The sequence below is a fragment of the Onychomys torridus genome, chromosome 4 (genome assembly GCF_903995425.1).
Source record: "Onychomys torridus chromosome 4, mOncTor1.1, whole genome shotgun sequence".
In the NCBI taxonomy this organism is placed as follows: Eukaryota; Metazoa; Chordata; class Mammalia; order Rodentia; family Cricetidae; genus Onychomys; species Onychomys torridus.
Window position 1 is genome coordinate 152,135,163 of NC_050446.1, and position 16,733 is coordinate 152,151,895.

At 39.0% G+C, this 16,733-nt stretch overlaps 1 protein-coding gene across 1 annotated transcript in view; it reads right to left on the minus strand.

The window, feature by feature from the left end:
• Macrod2 (mono-ADP ribosylhydrolase 2) overlaps positions 1-16,733 on the minus strand; it is a 1,315,286-nt gene that overhangs the window by 600,594 nt on the left and 697,959 nt on the right. The gene's annotated exons all lie outside the window — the stretch shown is intronic.

Genomic DNA, 16,733 nt, shown 5'->3' on the forward strand with positions numbered 1-16,733 from the left:
ATGGTCAGGGAGGAATGCTGTAAAACAGTGTCTCCTGAACATTTCAGAGCCATAGTTTCTCTGAACTCACAAATTCACAGTGGATATGATTGTCTGCATAAGACCTGTATAAGATCCAGTCAGTCAACATTTCAGCATGAATAAGAAAGAGATTCACCCCTTGCTGAGGCAGTATTGGCAGTTCATCATTGCTTGGGGAAAAAAAATAAGTAATCTTCAGGAGTGTGGCCCATGGTGAATTGTCCATGTTCCAGCAGAATCTTCCTACACACATGTGTATGTGGACACTACTAATTATCTGAGTTATTTTTTTTTAAAGGCGGGCATTGAAGTGGGGAAGGCAGTGCTATGGGAAGAGTGGGAAGGGTATACATTGTATAGATGTATGAAATTACCAAAGAATAAATAATTTCTTAAAATTATGCCAAAAACAAGTGTGAGCAACTAAGAATCTCTCTATGAATACAGCTTATAAACTTTATGAGGGACTAGGCAAAGCCATGAGGACTATTTAAAGGGTACTTTCAGCATCTTAATTCAGTGATGAGTGGGGAAAGGTGTCCCAAACTTGATCTTTAAGTGAGTAGAAATGGCTAAGTCTCACCTAGCCTAGCTGATGAACAACAGATGTGTAAGTAACAAACACAAAGACAAACAGAAACCGAACTCAGGCCCGGAGGAAGTTCACCCGGGCATTTTCCCCATGAGGATGAATCCCTTTTCCTTTCCCCACAGCACTGACTGCTCAGATACCAGGGGGCCCCAACGCAAGGCTTTAATGGATCAGGCCAGTCCACAGATGCCAAACTCGCTCTGTTTATGGGTGATGGTAGTGACAGGCAAGCCACATTGTCCCCTTGTTCAGTCTAACTGGTGAGTTGAACGATTTGGCTGTCAGACCAGCATGAGGCCTCATTTTTCTTCGGTGCTGCATAGGGTGCCCCTTGCTGCAGCCAACATTTGATTGTGATTAATTTGTCAGGGATGGCTGTACAACGTACAATGGAAATGGAGAAATGGATTGCCAATTACAGCTAGCCGCTCACACTGCCTAAGAAACAAGTGACTTTCTGCAGATCTGACAGCCCTGGGCACACTGGATTTGGCCTAGTGAGGAAAGAATCATTCTCAAGACTGTCTTAAAGATGAAGAAAGGATTGAAGGTGACTTGAGTTTTTTGTTTGTCACCCTTTAGAAGATGTACTAATGTGGCAAGCTCCACAGTGGAAGAAAGCCACTCTGAGATTTGCTTTGAGTTCTGTTGGTTTAAAATGGCCTGTACTTTTGGGTTCAGTCTGAATAGTATTAATGAAAGGTGTGAAAGATTTCTTTCTTCAATTTATACCAAAAGGAGCCAAAGGAAAATGTACCTTTGACTCCTTTTGGGAAGTTTAGAGAATAGTAATCGTGGGCTAGTAGAAAATGACAGTAGCTACACCATCTTTGATCTCTTAGATGATCATTAACAAACTGGTACTGGTCAGTGTGATTCTAAGAAATTTCATTATATGACTAACACCTAAGCTACCACTGTCAAAGGGCTCCAGTACTAATTTATTCTTACATTACATGATTTGCTTGTTTGTGCGGCAAGTTTGGTGAGACAAGTCACCTTTTATACATTGAAATGAACTTATTCTCATTATCTTGTAAAGAATAGAAAATGAACAAAAGTCATTCAATAGAAAATCAAAAATGAAAATCTGATCTTAAAATTTACCTACCAACTAAATTTTCTGTATTATGTTATGATTATCAGTACTGAAGAGAAAGAAAATCCTAGCTTTTATTTGGGAAATAAATGGAGAATGATTGTCTATATGAATTTATATATAAATACTTAATATGTATTACATATACATGCATATACCTTTATACACATATAGTAAATATATAGCACAGAGAATCTGTGATGTAGAAATGAATTTCTGTATATTTATGATATATGTGTATATGCACATATATATATATATATATATATACTCATATGGATTAATTACATATATATGTGCTGTATATTTTAACTATAACTAGGTTACTAGAAGATGACAGATGAATTTTATAAATAATCTTGAAATGGGAAGGTTTTTCTATATTATAGAACATACAAAAAAGATTGAAAATTTTATCACATATATAGACTTACAAGTAAAATTATTTTAATATTCAAGAAACTCAGGTGTGGCTGCTTCTTAGAGACATACTGACAGCTAACAATGGAGAGAGATGTTTTGCTGCATTTTCTGTAATTTTTATGCTGCTTTATTACTTCTGATATATGTAAATATAACTTTAATGATAAATGTTCTCCTTTAAACCTTACCCCATCTCACACTACCTTAGGTAACATTTGTGACACTTATGTGTTCATATGTTCCAGATAGATGTACATCTATTGCTATTTTTTTTTAACTAAAGAACTTTCAAGGCTGAATAGTGAACATGGCCAAGTAGAAGATATGAGATGACCCACTTTAGTGCCATTGGGAACTTTCAGTATGTGCCACTTCAGGTATCATACTAGAGGGTGAGAGAACAGGGATAATATATGGTCCCAGCTTACTGAGACTTCACAGTCTAGACACCCATTTTCATGTTTAGGGGTGGGAGAGAAAACAGTGAGCACATTTAATAGGTGAATTTGGGTGGACAACCCCTGAAGTACATCAGATTTGGCCAATCACTTGGCAGCTTGATGATCTGCTTGGAGCCTCTTAAAAGTCTTAGAGATGATCCCTTTATAAGATGATCATTTGTAGAGACATTACTGTAGGATGGCTGCAAGGAAGATCGATACAAATACCAAAGTATTAAGTCTTTGTAGAAAAAAAGTCCACTCATTTGGTTGTATGTGCTGTAGGGAAAGGAAACAAGAAGACAGGATGATGTATAAGAGTTCTAACTCACATGCTGTCGTCTCCCAAAGTTTCCCACTTGATTACTGGAAACAGAGTCCACATTCTCACAAGATAATACTGTGCCTTGTTATTTTGCTGTCAGAACAAGCTCAAAAGTGATTTAAATCACAAGAAAAAATATAAAGGAGGCTCTTTTTTACAGGAAAATTTATGCATTCATTTAACAAGAATATACTGACTATCATCTATCAAACACTGGGGACTGGAGTAAGCAAATCCAGACACCAATAGCTGTAAAAGAGTCACCCCAATCCACCTAAATTGTCAGGTGTAACAGCGACTGTGAAGGGGAACCATCGAGCTCAATAGAAGCGGGCAGGATAGCAGGCGCTGCTTGGAATATTTAGGGAAGTTATTCTTCTCAGGGTCATGCTTGTGTTGGTCCCCACAAAGATGGAACAGTGAGAACTCTCTAGGCCAAAGAACCAAGGGTCCCTGGGAGGATGTCAGTATCTGTGTGCAAAGTGTTGAAGAAATCAGGAAGAAGATGGAACTATGGGAGGGTTTGAAGACTTTGCTGATGGTTTTGTATCATCCTGAGAAACTGTCCTCAGGGCTTGGATGAGGCTGAGGAAAGCACATCTTCACTACTGGGGAGACACCTGCCTATAACTTCCAAGAAGCAAGAACGGAAATTTGGTAAGTCTCCGTTGCTAGTGGTGAGTTCAATAGCCCATGGCAGGGTATTACAAAGAAGCAGGGAGGGGCTAAGTAACAGAACAGGGCTAAATTAATTATAAGATTTGAGGATGGAGAAAGAATGTCCTGCCATCTCATTAGGATACATACAAAGGTTTTACATAGATCTGGGCCAGTCTCTAGTTACCTTCTTTGCTTTTCCTCATGTAATGATGGAACAAACATGACAATCCTTACAACTAGTCCTTTCTCCACTCAATTTCACTCTTATCTCATACCACAGCAAGGTAAGAAAACAAACAAGAAACAGCATAACTGAGAATATCCAATTTGGTTTTCTTTAAATTTCTTAAATATTTACCCCATTTCTGGGGACTTCCTAAAAATGGTGCTTCCCCAGACAAGACACAACAGTGAGATATAAAAGGCCAAAAGCAGTTTATCCAACAGGGCATCACTCTGAAGCACCAGGTTTCATGCCTGCCAAAGGAAGCAGTATGGTGAAGAAGTGGGCAAAACAGCCTCATAGGGAAACAATTAGAAACAGTTTCACCTTCTTATCCACCTAATTGTTCTAGGAGCTCTGACCCTGTGGCTTCATCTCAGGTAGGCACTGTCTCTAGTGAGATGGAGCTGGGATGCAGAGACCGTTGGTTAGTGTAAGGCTAGGACAAAGAATGCCAAATGGAGAGACCAGGGAAGCAATGAAGAATACCCGCATGACTCCAATTTCTCAGTGCATCCTTTAGACAGTCTGCATCTGTTTCCGAATGTCTGCCCTGCCATCAGCTTGCAGCCCACTTGTTCAGCTCCTAGACAATTCTGCCTCCTGCTGCTCTTCTTTCCTGCCACCTTTCTACATTGCATTTCTTACATCATCTTACCTTTCCTGGGGATAAGCAGTGCTTTAGAGTGAGGTCTATTGGTAGAGGGGTTGCATTAGCATGCTTCCTTCCTATGTAAGCCATGTAAGCTTCCTTGCCTTTAGCCTCTCCCCCTAAAAAAACACACCATTTACTCCCTAGTTCTGCCTTTGGAATGTGCAGAGAAATCTAAGAAAAGCTTTGCAAGATGCCTATTTTTATACTTCTTGGATCCCTGGATGCATATCACCACTTGATCCTGGCCGTGAGGCATATTTTTCATTGTTTTATGAGGGATGGAAAAACTGATGAGTCCTCATTTCTGTCTATACATAACATGGGAAAACAGCAATGCTGTGCATTTCTTTCCTCACTATGGATGAAATGACAAGATATTTGTAAAGTTGAAGAAAGAATGCAGAAGATATAATTTAGGATGCTAACCTTTCCCTAGGGTAGTGCTAGCAGATCTTGCTGGCTTGCTAAGGGATTCAGAATTTGCAGAAGCCCAGAGCCCTTTGGCTGCTGGGGATCACTCTCCCAGGTTCCTGTAATTATATTCAAGGACTGGCATTTACAAGGTTGGTCGAATGCCTGCCTGACTTTTCAAACTAGGGCTTTGGCAGTGGTCCAGCACCACCATAAACCACAGGATGAGCATCTTCCTGAGGGTTAATCACATAAGATAATTTATTGGAGGAGGGCTGAAACACTGGCTAAATAGTAAGTAATATGAAGTATTTTAAGAAGATTACAATATATGCAAGCTTCAGAATATAGAAGCAATTTCAACTAAAATAAAATCCTCCCTTATATAGCCTATGCCCTGGTACCCTGAAGATACACGTGTCAGCTCTTCCTTTGACGGCCACTCTAATGAAGGAGTGGAAGAAGTGCAGATGATGCACAGAAAGATGGATGTCCAGGTGCTTTCTATGGTAATTCAGCTCTCGTAAGTTACAAATAGTGAAGCCAATGGCCTGATATGGAGTGATTCTTGGAAACATGATTTGGTCGGAAGCAGCAGTTTGAGTGAAAGAGGCAACAGTGAGAGTGGGGGACTAGAGAAGTTGAGGACTCAACTTTTATTGGCCATCAATCTTTAGGATGACATGCAGGCCAAGAAAAGATTCAATCCAACTCCTTTCTCTTCTTCTGCAGAAGGAAGCCTAATTTCACAAGGTCCCCACCTAGATTAACAGTTATAGGGAGGCAATGGCTGCTTCAGAGTGAGAATAAGTTTTCTCTAGGGACAAGAACCCAAGAGGTTATCCAGTCCCAAGAAATCATCTGCCAACCCATGAACACATGAGCAACATGAACAAAAGAGAGATTGGACATGGGAGGAGTTGGAGGAGGAAGAGGGAAAGATAGAAATTATGTAAATCAGTATTATCACATATAAAATCATCCCCAAATAAAAATAATTCAAATTGAAAAATATGAAGAGACTTGGAACCGAAGTTTGAAAAGGAATTAGTGTATAGATCATTCTAGACTGAGATCTCAGATCCACTGGATTCCTAATTCTCTATACTTGCCTCTCTGAATTGTTGCCTGGACTGGCAGTTCTTAGATCCATTAGGCTAGATGTTGCTAGGCAAGACTCAGGATCGCTGGGTCTCATTGTTCCCAGCCAAGGAAGTAAGGATTCAGTATGATTTCTCAAGTGTCTTGGAATACCAAGAGTCTGTGGTCTTAGAAAGAAGAAAACAAAAACAAATAGTAGGTTTCTTCTCTCTTTAAGGAAAGCATTGGGATAACACCCCTCAAGGTTGTCTAAGAAAGAATGTTTCAAAGTGCTGTAGAGAAACATGATTTCACTTTACCCATAGGATCTGCTGCCTTATAAGCCTTCAAGACCACAAGTAGCTACTACTGCTTTGTCTCTCTTAATAAATGTTTATTTCACTTACAAACAAGATAAAGTGGTTTTTGTAACATTTCTAAGACTTAGATAAACTGTAAGGAGTCTGGAAGAACTTCAACAAGTTGTCTCTTTTAGGGGATAACTGAGTGCCATGGTAATCACTATGTAGGATGCAGAAAGCATGGCATGATGAGATCACATCTCATTTCCAGGCTCATAAGCCTCTGAGTAACACAAAAGGTGGTGAAATGAAGACAATGGTCTTTAAAGAAACCACAGTTGGAGGCAAAATAATACTACTCGGAGGCTCTTGTGATAATTCTCTAGTTAGCGTGCAAGGCTCTAACTAGATGGTGGATAATTAAAGACCAGTGTTGGTGCTCCTTCAGACTCTAAGCTGTAATATGAAACACGGCTCTAGGTTCTGTGCAGGCAAGCAGTTCTGAGACCAGCGGGAGGGCAATAATGACAAGCGTGGAAACAAAAATAACATGAACACTGGCACCACCAGCAATCAAAATTGCCCAAATGTACATCTTTATACCTTAGGACAAATGCTCTCATCATTTATATAATTTAATCTTTGCAACAAATCCAGGTTACAGGCATTACTAACTCCCTTTAACAGCTGAGGTTACTGAGGCATAGAGAGATTAATTAATCTCCCGAGGCCACACAGCTAATAATAAAAGGTGTTAGAATTTAAATGTGGATCAATCAGGCCCTGAAACTCATATCCAAGGTGACTTTGAGCTAGGTCTTCTTTCTCCAGTGTTCCTTAGACCCCTGAGAGAACACTACTGTAGTAGTACAGAGCATCAGATTACACACAGTGACCCAGATTACATAGGGCAGTAGACTTCAGAGCATTCAAGAAAAGGAAGACTTTGGGTAGGTACAAGAAAGGTCAGGGAACCCAATAATGCAAATGTGGATTGTTTCAGGGAGTATTTTCTCCACTGAAGTTTCTTCTTCCATTTACTTATACACAACTAAGCAAAATGAAATATCGCATGTAAATACAACACCACACTATCAAAAATTAAAGAATAACTGACATGTCACAATGTGCATGGGTCCTGAAAATATTATAGTAAATGAAAAATAAAAGTTATAAAATGTCATTTATTTCCTGATTCCCTTACCTTGGATATCTCAGAAAGAAAATCAATGATTAGATAAGTAGTTGCCTAAGGCTTGGGAGAAAAGACAGATGGGTTTGATGCCTAATATGGGGTGTTCTGGGCATCTAATGAACATTTTCTAAAATTTGCTTATGATAATGTCTTCATAGAGTGCTGAATAAACTAAAAGCACCTTAAGCAGGAAACTTCTATGTTGGTAGATTATATTTCAATAAAATTGTTTTGAAAATTGTTAATTGACTTTTTAGCTATTCTTGTCAAATGAAAATGAAATCATTCCTTAAACAGAAATTACCATATGGTAGATACCAATGGTTCCTAAATGATGAGTTGGGTCTCTGGAATGGAGAAGATGTAGCAATTGCTCCCCACTACTATTTCATAGCTTCCTATTTCGGTTTTGGCTGTTGAAATAAAATATTAAGACTCCTGTGCATTTAACAGTGTTCTAGGTACTGGGATATAACAAAGACAGAACTCAGAGCCCAGCTTTATAATCTAAGTCCTCATGAAAACAACAGGAATCTTCAATAAAAGGAAGGTGGGTTTAATAGAAAAATGTAGTTGGTTATAAGGGAGACCCAGGGATGTTAGCTAAAATTAGATCTATTAATAACATTTAGAAATGGACTCAGATGAACATATCATGGAGTTGAGGTGACTTTATGCTGATTTTGTTGATTTTACTTAAATTTGTCCTCACGTGCAGGGAACTCATTTACTAATCATGGCTGAAAGGGAGACAAGTATAAGATGTTTCATTTAGTTGTAAACATTATAGGAATTGGATGCAATATATAATTATTCATATAATACAATATTCATAGTTATATCACAATTGACTATTGAAGCAATATATCCTCTATGACCAGATTCTGCCTCTTAACTCAGATTTCCTGGACTTCCTCAATTTATGGGATGTTGCTTCAGATTCTCAGGACCCCTGTAAGTAGGTTTATACATTATGTAGCCTCGGGGAATAGAGTGTCACTGAACAAATTATAATACCTTCAATCAAAGACTTCTGTGGAGATGGTCCAGAATTACAACATAGAAAACTATGTTATTACTTATGTATCCTTAACATGTTGATTTCAACATCTACTGATATGTTTGAACACTTCCCAGGGAATATGGGAAACAAAGAGTGTAAGTGCAGTTCAGGCAACACCTTAATGTTTAAATGTCCTGGTTAACCATCAAAATATTGATCACTGTTTAAATGCCTTAAAAATTCTCTTCTTTTGGAAATCTAACTGTTAAAGGTAATCAGGACACTTCAATAAATTTAGTACTATTAAAATTATCAACTATTCTTATAAGATAAGTGACAACTCTGGGTGGAACTATTCCTAAATTAACCAGAGGTGTCTGTTGTGGTTCATGCCCTTGTGAGTAGTGAAATCTAGAAACTGAGCAAGATGCATTCCTCCCCTTTTTTTCCCATTAGACAGAACTCTAGTCAAGCAAGAACATTCTAAGTTAGATAAAACTCCTCATCCTCTGTCTAAGGTTGATCACAAGAAAGACTTCTCTTGGATGTAAGGGACTCAAAGTGATGGGTCTGTATTTAAAGACACTACCATAGATGTGTGGTGGGTATTGTGTTCCCTGAAATATTGTATGTTCCCCAAAATAAACATATCTGGGGTCAGAGAACAGACAGCCACTAGAACAAAGCCAAAAATGGTGGCTAGAAAATGGGAAGAGTAAGCCATAGCAGAAGTTGGGCGGTGGTGGTACATGCCTTTAATCCCAACACTTGGGAGGCAGAGCTAGCTGGATCTCTGAGTTCAAGGCCACTTTAGAAATAGCTAAGCATGGTGACCCACACCTTTAGTCCCAGAAACCCAACCTTTAATCCCAGGGAGTGGGGGCAGAAAGAGAAAGGTATATAAGGCGTGAGGACCAGGAAAAGGCATGTAGTTAGTTAAGCATTTGGTTGGTTAAGCGTTCAGGCTTTGGAGCAACACAGTTCAGCTGAGATTCCTGTGGAGGAGGACTCAGAAGCTTCCAGTCTGAGGAAACAAGACCAGCTAAGGAACTGGTGAGGTGAGGTAGCTATGGCTTGTTCTGCTTCTCTGATCTTCTAGCATTCACCCCAATAACTGGCCTCAGGTTTGATTTTATTAATAAGACTCTTTAAGATTCATACTACATAGATGGTCTGTTTTATATCTTGATATACATAAGATAGATAGATAGATAGATAGATAGATAGATAGATAGATGACAGATAGATAAATAGAGAGATAGAAAAATAGATAGAGATATTTGTCATTGGGGTAAATAAGTAAATGATAGCAATCTCACCTTAATAATTACTTGAACTATAGCATATTCTCTGATCTTTAAATGACAGAGGATGACAAATCTTCTCACAAGCAGAATGCTTACTGCATTCTAGACTACCCCCTTTCTCAACAGCTGAGTCTACCCTAACTATAGGCTGTATTTCAAAAGTATTCCAAGATACATTTTAAAAATAGAATCATTGACTAAAAACAGATTTGACATGAAAATCACTGTCCTGAAGAAATAAACATACTTGACTTCTCTAAGAACTGTCAGAATTATTTTTGAAATGTCTTCTCAAGAGAGCAAGGTTATGTTTATTGAAACTTGCCCTTTAGATATAAGCATGCCCAAGAGACAAGGTGAATGGATACCATTCAAAACACAGTAAGGAAATGTGTAGGTATACAGAAATTTGAAATAATTTCCTGTTTGATTACTTGAAACATTTAACCCATATTCTCAGAAGATAAAATTATGCCTCATAATTTTGTGAATGGTGTTCCTCTGTCCCTCCTCTTGTTCAGTCTGGGACATGAGACCCTGGGCAGTGGTATAGACATTCAGGAAGGTTAGACCTCTATGGAAATACCCTTATAGACATAATCAGAGATGTGATCTTTAGATGATTTGCAATCTAGTCTAGTTGACAATGAATACTGATCATTACCACTGCTAGCACAGGAATGTAGCCATTTCACACTGCTATATCAAAGAGAAAGTTCAGAGAAGTGTGGACAGTTCTCAAATTCTCCCAAGAGATCTTCAGGGGGTTGATATTTGATAATACTCTAGTTTTCAAAGTGTCTGCAAGTAATACTCAGATTTACTGTGAAATGTGCAGGCCCTGCAATTCAATAATGTAGTGTTCCTGGATCCTTAAAAGCCTTAATGTTTTAATGTTTCTTTTAGAAGTACTTCTTTTTAAAACAAAATGCAAAATGACAATAATTAGCAGCATATAAGGAAGGGTTGGTTTGGAACTCATTGTTTCCTTTTAAGTCCTAGTCAGATTGTTACCTTGGGAAAATTACAAGGGAACGTATACATAAACTTCAGAAAGAATATAAATCAATCAATAAATAAATATGGTGTAACTCTAATCAGGTATTGATTAGAGGTATTGTTCGTTAAATTCTGTTGAAACTGCATACCACCAAGATAAGCTAGCGTCTTACTGTGTCCTCAGTACCCACAGAACCAAGCTGCCAAGGCTTTCACAATTTTCAGTGGAGCTCCTGAGGTAGATCTGCTCATGCATACTTACTACCTTTTTTATATAGGGTGAACTAGCTAATACCTTTGTTAGATACTTGAGAATGTTTTCTAACACTAGGCTAGTTAGTGCTTTGCTTTTGGTTTCTTTGCTGTCTTTTAATTTTGATTCCCATATAGCTTTAAGAATGCAGAAAAAAAAAAGGGAACTTTGTACATGTTCAGTGTGGGATGTGTATGTAAGCATGAGTGTGTCTGAGTATATTGGTTGAAATTGTCTATTCAAATCAAAAGGCTTCAGAGGGTTAGAAGCAGTTTCACACCTGGGATTTTGCTGTCTCAAGCTAGTTGCCCATCTATTCTATGATGGTCAGCTCCTAGAATAACATTTAAATGTGATGTGATTGAGATGGGTTTGGCAGCAGCGATGCTGTGGGACAATCCTTTTGTACACTATGAATATGTATTACTCTCATTGGTTAATAAAAAGCTGACAGACTGGTAACTGGTCAGGAAGTTAGGTGGAAAAGCTAAACTGAGAATTCTGGAAAGAGGGAGGGCAGAGTCAGAGAGTTGCTGACAAATGCGGAGAAGCAAGATGAGAATGCCATACTGAGAAAAGGTACCAAGCCACATGGCTAAACATAGATTAATTAAAAATGGTTAATTTAAGTATAAGAGTTAGCTAGTAACAAGCCTGAGCTATTGGCCAATCCAATCATTTATAATTCATATTCAGTTATTTGGGACCAGGCCGTAAGGACAGAAAACATCCATTTACACACCAATGTGTTTTCTCAGGGGAAGTAAATTACACTGATTCTAATGTCATTTTGTTTAGTGGAGCAGTGGTTAACTCGAGGATTAGCAAGAGTGATAATGTTTCCTACAGTAGATATATCTCAACAAGGATAAAAATCCTAGCATGCCAGAAAGCAGATTTTTATGAAAGGTAGACACATCATTATTAGACCACCTAAAAGGAAGTTTTCAAAGCAAATGGAAATATCAAAGGGAAGAGGAAAAAAAAAAAAAAAAAAACAAGAAGGGGGAAGGTTGCAGAGATGAAAGCATGGGCACATACTTTGGTCATTCTTTCCTTTAGTTCCCAAATGCATTACCAGACAGGGCTATTCTGTCCAGCATGCTCAGAATTACACAGCAGTGGTGGCCACACCTCCTCAAACCTGCCAGCATTTAGAGTGCAGAGAGGCAGACAGGCATGCCCCCAGCAGGGTCACTGGGGAGTATCTTCATCTCCTTCCAAGGCATGCCTGTCAATTAAGACAGCTGTACAGATTTAAAAAAAAAATTTACCATGCCCACAGAAGAATAGCGATGTATCACATTGCTTTCCTTTGTGCTTCTTAGGAGCAGAAAAAGGAACCTGAACAGCAGTGAAGGGCTCTGTGACACCATTAGAAAGTTTACACCAGCAACATTTGGTAAGGATTTAAAAAAAAAAATAGGCCTTGCACTCTAGCAGGTACAATGAGTACATGCAGGAACTACTTCAGCTAAGCTATGTTGTGCTGAAGGCACTCTTCAGGTTTTCAGCCAGTAACCTGTTGTCTAAAATGTCTTTCTCTCTAAAAATACCCCATGTATTCAAGAACACTTCAGATATTTTCCTTTTCCTCCTGAGAGACTGTTTACTCAATTTCCAAGTACTCAAAATGGACATAGATTTCTGCCTGGACTTTATATCATTTAACTCCAGTGACTCTCATAAAACGGACTAAAATTATTTTTGCCATTTGCTTCTAGTAAAAATTCCTTTGCTCTGTATCATGTCTAGTCTTTTGTTGCTGTTGTTGTTAAACTTATTACCACCAGAGTGTCCAAATGGGGCTTGGAGGGCAGAAGGCATGCATCAGGTCTGAAAAGTCCATCAGAGAAGTTCAGAGTAGTCCCTCTGAGACTAATGTGGAGGCCAGTTCAAATGTTTAACAGCGATAGGGAGGGTTAGCCTCACCTGGATCTATTTTTCTAAAAGTAACACTGGCTTTTCTTTGGTGCCTTCCTAAATGAGGCTTTTCATCCTGAGAGTCAGCAGGAGGTCTGAGGCCCTGGGCAGCTGTGCTGAAAACCTTATGTAGGGGCAGTCAGACAGCCCTGAGAGGCCCTGTGGTAAAGTCAGGTTTCTCCTCCAGGGAAACTTCAAAGGAGGCAGGGTCTGTTCCAACCATGTCTCTTCCTTAAATCAGATTTAATCATAGGATAGGCTGTTCTCCTCAGCTGTTTCTGGGGTTTGCCTCCACAAGGCTAGGGAGTAGGAAAAAGAATGGGGGAAGGGCGGCTTCTGTTGAAGCCACATGGCCCTGAGTGCTAGGGTAAGTCCGGTCCTGTAGGCACTCTTGGAATATGGTAGTCCTTTGGAGTTCCTGTCAGATGAGAATGCTGTGGAAGTTGCATGGGCACTAGAGTGTCTTGTTCTTAACGAAACATTTTTAAAACATACATCCATGATACTCAAAATTGAGAGAGTAGGATGGCAGCTCCTTTTCAGGTCAAACTCTAAAACATGATGATAAACACAAAGAAAGTGAGTGACTGATAAATGACTGCTTCTGGAGAAGCTTGTGGGGTGAGGCAACTCAGAAGTCATAATACCGCCTGCTCACTAAACCCGAGTGTCCCCCACTGACCATAGTCCCAGGAGCTGTAACAAACCACAGAGGATTTCTACTTAGGTGAAATGCCCTGTTCATCCTGGGCCCTGTTCAGCCTGGGCTCTCAAGTGAGCAAGTTCTGTGTTATTATTTGACCTGCCATGCCTACAAACACCAATTCTAATTTGAGATGCTTTCTACAAATGTTTCTTTTCCCTAAACTAGCCTTGTTTATCCACCAAGAAAATACCACTTGAGTAGGTTGCCTATAGATGATCACAAAGTGTTAGATAATTCAAAAAGCAAAGAGAAATTATTTTGAAGGTTTTGACCATAAATATGGCCATGAATATATAGAGCTTAATTTGAGCATTGCACAATGTATCCATATAGCAAAACATCTCATGATATCAGGTGAATATGTACAATATATTATGCTTTATATATTTAAAAAGAAAATGACAACTGATAGCTTTCTCTGCTGGTTATTTTGCCAATCAAAATTTTATTTTTCTATATCTTCAGTTAGGTAACAATTTGTGTGACATTATTACTTTCAACAACAACAAATATTGGCTAATCAATGGACACAGTGGTCTTCTGGGTATGGGGTATAAACAGTACATGCACCAGGGTGCTGTGAATCTTGACAAAGCCTGTATGTCAAGAGGTACAGCTGAGTGGTACAACCCCTACCCAGCAAGAACAAGATTCGCAGGTTTTGACACTGCATACCAAAAAATAATAATAATGATAATGATGGTAAGAATCCAAACTGGCTGTGAGTAGAAAACTTATTTGGAAAACCGCATGGAGTAACATGAGGAAGCATTTATAAGTCATATTCAAATGCCCAAATGTCTCAGGAGGTGCAATGGACACTCAAGGCTTCCTGGAGATGGAAGTGCAACCTGCTCAAATGTGCATAGTATGTTTCTTCTTGGAGTATTAGGTAGAGAGCAAAGATGGAGATAGTGCAGATAAAATAACTTTGTTTTGTGTGTGTGTGTGTGTGTGTGTGTGTGTGTGTGTGTGTGTGTGTGAGAGAGAGAGAGAGAGAGAGAGAGAGAGAGAGAGAGAGAGAGAGAGAATTATAGGAAAGATGAATGATTAGACTTTGTTATACATATGCTCTCAGGTTTGTGTTACAGAGGATGTGTCAGGATGGAGGAATGCCAAATGATGTTCTGAAATAAATACTAGTACTGACAAGTATTTCATCAAAAATAACTTGCCTGGCAAAATTAAATAAATTAATTACTTAAATAAAAACTGTGCAAGTTGGGCATGATGTGGTATACCTGTAATCCCAGGACTCAGGAGGCTGGGACAGCAGGATCATAATAAGTTCAAAGACATTGCTTCAAACAATCCAAACCAAACCAAAGCTGCTGCGAACTAAATTGTTTGTTTAAACATGTGAAAGCATATAAGTCTGAGTATACTTCTTCACATCCTCTTAGACTGGGTTTGGGTTTTTTCCTCGTTTTGAAAGTGGAATAGTTTCAGGGAATATAAATAGAAAGTGCCCATTGTTCCAAGGAGGGAGAATGGAGATGAACTCTCAAGTAACGGAATGCAATCCGAGGCTCCTGAGCAGATGGGAAACACGCAGCAAGTGGCAATACAGAAAAATTAATTTAGCGAGGCTTGCAGTACGGAATAAGAAAGGCAAGGAATGGAGCCTATGATTATTCTAAAAATTTGCTCCAAATCAATTGTACCTGGGACTACAATTTTCAGTCTTTGCTTGTTTTTAATTTATTTTTCCTTTGTAGTGAAAGATGACTTTCCTTAAATATTTTACTAAATCAACCTTCCAGAAACCAAGATAAAAGTAAAACTAATGCAGCTAATTAAGAAAGATGTGCTGCTGCCAGACTCTGAATAAGAATAAGAAAACAACTATTAAACAATATTTGTGTCCTGCCAAAGGATCGAGGACTAATCAGAAAGCTTTGGTTTCATAATGGAAATAAGTGTCACTCTCGAATGGCCCAATGTAGAACAGGCCACAAACTATAGCATCTTGGAGTTTTCTACAAGTCAGTGAAATAGATGCCATGGATTAAAACTGAACATGGGTCTCTGGCCCTGACTGCTGTGGGTTTCATCCTCATTCATAAATTTCTCCAAAGAGAATCAAGATGAGAAGTCATGACTTGAGTACTGTATTTTTTGACCCAGCATTGTGGAAATGGCTTCACTTGCCTGGTAGCAATGGCAATGACTAATCTTCATTGTCAGCTTGACTGGGTTTTCAATCACCTAGGAGAGCTCTGTGTATCTACAGATATTTTCATAGATGCTTAACTAAGAAGGAAAGTCCCACCCTGAATGTACAGAGCAGTGCCCCATGGAAGGATGCCAGCTGAGGAGCATGCATCTTTCACATTCTCTTCATGACTGTGAATATAATATGACCAGCTCTCTCATGTTCCTACAACCAGTACCATATGAGGAACAGTACCCTCAATGCCCAGCCCTTTCAGTGAGATAGCATGAGCCACTCTACTCCAATCCCAACTGTCTTCCCTAGTTCCTTCTCCTTCCAAGGGAAAACTGAGCCAGTTGTTAGATTGCCAGCCATATTCCCCCTCTAAGAAGGGATTCTTGTCCTTCTGGAAAGAACATAGACCAGGATCTACTTTAGATTGGACTTTGCATTCCCTGTCTATTTTGGGATCTATTTGAATAGTCTCTCCTCATCTTCCTTTACTGTTCTGTTTTTCTTTCTAGCTGCTCCCTTTTCACAGCATATCCTATGGTAATTCTTTGCACATTACTATAATATTTTCAGAAACAAAGGCATCAATGGCCTGACATAGTAACAGACATAGAGGTCAATGTGGTGGTTTAGGCAGTCCTGTGTTTGTTCATTGTTGAGGAAAATCAAGATCGTGATGAAGGAACATCCTCACAATGAAAACCATGTTTGCAGTGTCAACTGGTCAGACTCCTCACATACTGAAGGTTGGGAGTCAGGCACAATACCACCTGCACACAATGCTTCCCATATGCAAATAGTTAAGATTTCTAACAGAGCATTTGTGAGGAGGGAGCAGTATAAAGGGTATGGACAAATGGCTTAGGAGAGCCCTGCCCTTATCTGTCCATTCTTACAGCAAGGACTCATGATTTGTAAAGAGCAATATGAAGAGGAGGAAGGTCCACCT